The following is a 4,930-nucleotide window of genomic DNA, read 5'->3' as shown; positions in this document are numbered from 1 at the left end:
CACACTACTATGCAACTCGCAATTGCAGATAGATTACTTACATATACTGACTGACTTTGCCCCTTCCAATGCGGGAAAAGTATTAAATTAAAATAAAAAAATTTAGATGATATAACATCACTTTTCTACACACACATTGAAGAAGTGAGGTCCACATGTTTTTCTTTCTCTTTCATCATTTTACTTTCTCTCTCCATTTTTTTGTGTGTGTTGGAAACAACACTTAAATCATGTAACATAACACTAATAAAACCCAAAAAGTTTTATGTAACTGTTTATCAGAAAAATATTCATGGTTATCTAAATTTATTATACATCGTTTTGATATTGAAATATTAAAAAAATATAATTATAAAGATTATAATAACTTTGAAATAAATTAAAATTATAAAATCATCATGATTTCTGTCCCAAAACAACATCGTATTGAACTGACTGCAAATAACTTATCTGCAGTTATCGCAGAAAAAGTGAACTCATTGTTTATTTGTTACATATAATTTCAAAGATTATTATTTTTTTGAAGATAAATTTATATTTTACATTTACATAAAAAAAAGTAGACTATGCGGGTAAAGAAAATATGGGTTAGTATAAAAAGGATAAATTTATTTCTTATCACCTAAAAATATTAAATCCTTTAAAATATTTAGTAGTAAACAGGAATATGTTATTGGATTTAATATTTCTATTTTTGTTGTAAAAAAAAATTTCTTTTGTCATAGTGAATCCCATGATAATATTTGAATAGATTGAGAAACTTAAGATGGGTGTTAATGAATTGTAAATAAAGACAATAAACTAAACTAATTATCAATTAAAAATTAATTAATAGTTGGCAAACATGATATTTAGTAAAAGTGGTTCGGGTTCGCTTACAAAAAAAATAAAATTGTTAAGGTTCCTATTTCTTCCAATCTTCCTATGTTTTGGCTTAATTCTATCCCAATTCAACTATCTTAACACTATTGATAATTGAATTCAACTAATATACTTTCAATCTCTTAATATACTAACCCTTTTTTTGGTAGATAATATCCTAACCCTTTACTCCAAGCTAAGAAACCTATCTCTTAGTTATCTTTTAATTAGATTTATGCATTAAAACTAATGAGTTCACAAAAGATTGCATAAAGTATTGTATATTTTGATAACAATGGTAATGTTACTCCATTCTAGTTCATATTAATCCATAAGTCACCAAGTCACAAATGCATTAAGCAAGAGATAAAATACATAATAGAGAAAAGATATATTAAATTAAAAATCAAATGAATTCATACCAAAATCCAATTGGGTTATATTAACCCCTAACTCAAAACATTTGAAAATTCCAATTGGATTTAACTTATTCAAAGGATAGCTGGTTCAAATCGTGAGAGTCGCAATTCTCAAGGAAGATGGAGAGGCACAAACCCGAAATCGAATTAATCGGATTCATTAGTACTTCGGACGCCAGTTGCTATCTAAAAAAAACACTTAGAAATTCATACCAAAAAAAGACAAAATAAATTAAGAAAAGACTCCATGGGTAAAAATTAGAAAGGGGGATTAATTTTGATGCTTTCACCATTCAATCTCTTCCTCAAACCTTTTGTACCGGGTTGGTGTAGAGTCTTAATATTATTTTTTTCAAAGAGATAGAAGAATTGTGCCAAAAAAAAGAGATTTATGTACAAATTAATATATCATTGTCAACACTTAGACGCTTGGATATGTAACATATGCTCGAAAATATGAGGCAATTTGTTAGAGAGATAAAATTGCCTAATATCTCAATATTATTATTTATTTTTCCAAAAAAAGAGAGAGATAAAATATAAAAAAATTGATAATGATCGAACTTGTAACCCTTATGTTTAAGGAGATTTTGATATCATATAAAACAACTAATTTAACCCAATAACTTAATATGTTAAGTGATGACCCATAATTACTTTTATATTATATTTCTTTAACACGATGATACGCGACAATGCTTCGTCCTCCTATGTTTAGTGCATTTGACGCTTTACAGCTATGTACTTAGTGTTGAAACACTAGTTGTACCGAATGTAATTCCCAACTAATTTTTTTTCTCCTGAAAATTAAAAAATTAAAGAAATAATCGATGAAAAAAAAATATCGAATGTCTAACTAGTTTCTAATTTACTAATTAAATGGATAAATAATGACTTTTATAAGAAAATTCTGAGTTTTATTCTTCTTATTATATATTAAATGCAAATAATTTGGTTACGCTACATTTTTTTATATTATTCATTGATTCATCAATTATTCAATTAGTCTGATTCGAGTTGGGTAGGATCACATAGATAGAAAAACTCTCTTTACCAAATTTTAACACAACTTCGTTCCTAGATATTCGAATTCGAAATCACTGATTAAACTGAAATACCTCATTACCAGTTGATCCACGTATTTAGTGGTTATAATCTAATGTAACCCTTCAGTTTTGATAGTGCCGTTTGTCCTTATTTAATTAATTCTATTAGTATGAAGTTTCTTTTGCTTTATTTTTAGGGGAAATGATTTCTACTATAAGCAGAAAACATTTCTTTACCACTTAGAGAAAATAAAATAGAGAAACTCATAAAATGATGAACCCCACTCTTTTTTTTTCTTCGTAACAGAGAAATATTTTCTGCCTCAAAAGCAGAAATCATTTTTCCTTATTTTTATAGCAGATATTCTTTAGTTCCATGAGCATTAAGGTTTATTCGGTCAGTTGGCTCCTTTGATGTCATTATGTTAAATCCAAACAGTAATTGCTATTTTGATGGGAAGTGTTTACAAAATAAAAACAAAACTCCTCAAAGTCTAAGCTACATAGAAGAATAATATGGTTAAAATTTTACAAGTATATAACTTGCTTATTTACACTCATGACTTCATTGAGCCTAACCTTGTCTTACTAAACTTAGATAAAACAAATTGATTTTTATATGCAGTTGTAATGTCAGTAAAACTTACAATTACATTATAGTGTATATGTAATTATTATTTCTTGAAAGCAATAATCATATTTCATTAATCCAATATTTTTTTCTTTGTTAAGTTTATTTTGTTTCAAGTGATTTATTTGTATCAACATTATTGCGCCACCATTTATAATAATATTAACCCAAATCAAATGAGACAAACTGAATTTAATTGTTTCACAGAAAAAGCAAGTCTCCTGTTGAGCTTTTATTATGGAATAAGAGTCCTCCAAGTTAAACTTCAATTTATATTTTCTAAAAGTAAGCAAGTCCATGTTTGGTATTTTTTTTCAAAAAAATTACCCAGTGAAGTGAGATAACTGGTAATCTATTTTATGTGTAAAACTTGGACAAAAATCACTGTTTAGAATATCACCGAGAGATAACTGGTAATCTATTTTATGTGTAAAACTTGGACAAAAATCACTGTTTAGAATATCACCGAGAGGATGGTATTATTGGATTGATGGGAAAGTGGTTGAAGAAAAAGATGACAAGACATTGCATCTTTGAAAAATGTGACAAAAATAACACTACCAAAGTGGTTGAAGAAAATACCAAAGTGGGGGTATATATATAATATCACACCAAATTCCTAGTAATATTTTATAATCAACCAAACTTAAGACTCATTAAATTTCACCCAATATTCCCAGTAAAATTTTGGCATACCAAACAATTTTTTGGTCACATTTTCGAAAATCTTATTTTTCTATCACATTCCTCATAATCGTGACTACCCGATAAAAAAAACTTCTTCTCTACCAAACGTCCCTCTAAGGGGGGTTTAGTAGGTGGGACAAAAAATTCCCAGAAAAGTCACCTTGGCAATGTGATTATCCCAATGCTTGGTAGAAGAAAGTCTAAAATTTATCCTGAGAAAATTACATTCCCAAGATTCTTGTTTACACACATTTTCCCCATTTCAGAATACCATTGATAAGGTGGTATTTTACAAATCCACACACTGAGGTAAAATGGACACAAAATTCTCCGACAAAAATACCGATGTTCAGCTCTTGAGGCTGAGCTTTGGGGTTGCCTATGAGGGCTGCAGTTCGCTTGGAGCTTGAATATCAAGAGCTTTGTCCTCTTGTGTGACTCCCCAGAAGCATGCTCGTGTGCGAATTTGCTTATTGAGGATGCTGACCGCCTACATCTAGTAAAAAGCATTTGGAGTCTCTTGAGGAACCAATGACGGGTCCGTATTGTGCATGTTCCTCGAGATGCAAATGAGTGTGCTAATATAATAACTAAGATGGGGTTCAATCTCCGTAACCAAAAGATGGAAGGCTTCATAGGCCCTCCTGTTGAAGTTGCATCTTTGCTTGAATATGAGTTCTCTATATTAGAGCGTTTGCAGGTTGTTACTAGCTTGCATATGCATGTTGTTTCATTCTTATAGTTTCCTTTGTTTTGTTCTGGGCTTGAAACCCTCATCTTATACCAACAAAAAAAGATACCTATGCTTAGTTAGTCTTAGTGTGAAACAAAATTAATTTCCTCTGAAACAAAATCAGTGACCTAGATGTGAATATTTCTGTAACAAAAGTTGAAATTCAATTTCTTTTGAAGCTTGTGTTCTTCTGAAACTTGTGTTGGCTGAATGTTAAACCCAGAAGAAGAAAATTTGTTTGCAAAAGGAGTTATTTTGTTTTAAGCCTAGATATCAGATTTTGTTTGTGACTGAATGTTAAAAGGTAATTTTGTAAAATCACCTCACATTCCCAGTAATATTTGATAATCAACCAAATATAGCATCAGTAAACTTGAGCTAATATTTCAGGTAATATTTTAACCTAGCAAACAACTTTTTTATCACATTTTCCGGAAAACTCATTTGCCCACCATATTTTCAATAATCGTGCTTCTTGAATAAATAAAAAAAGTTCTCGTACCAAACATCCCTAAAGGTAAATAACAAAAATATAAATATCCAAGAAAAATGC

This window comes from Gastrolobium bilobum, unplaced genomic scaffold, assembly GCF_033153095.1.
Source record: "Gastrolobium bilobum isolate Gb01-03AN ecotype WA unplaced genomic scaffold, APGP_CSIRO_Gbil_v1 utg10043, whole genome shotgun sequence".
Lineage (NCBI taxonomy): Eukaryota > Viridiplantae > Streptophyta > Magnoliopsida > Fabales > Fabaceae > Gastrolobium > Gastrolobium bilobum.
This window is presented reverse-complemented; position numbering follows the sequence as displayed.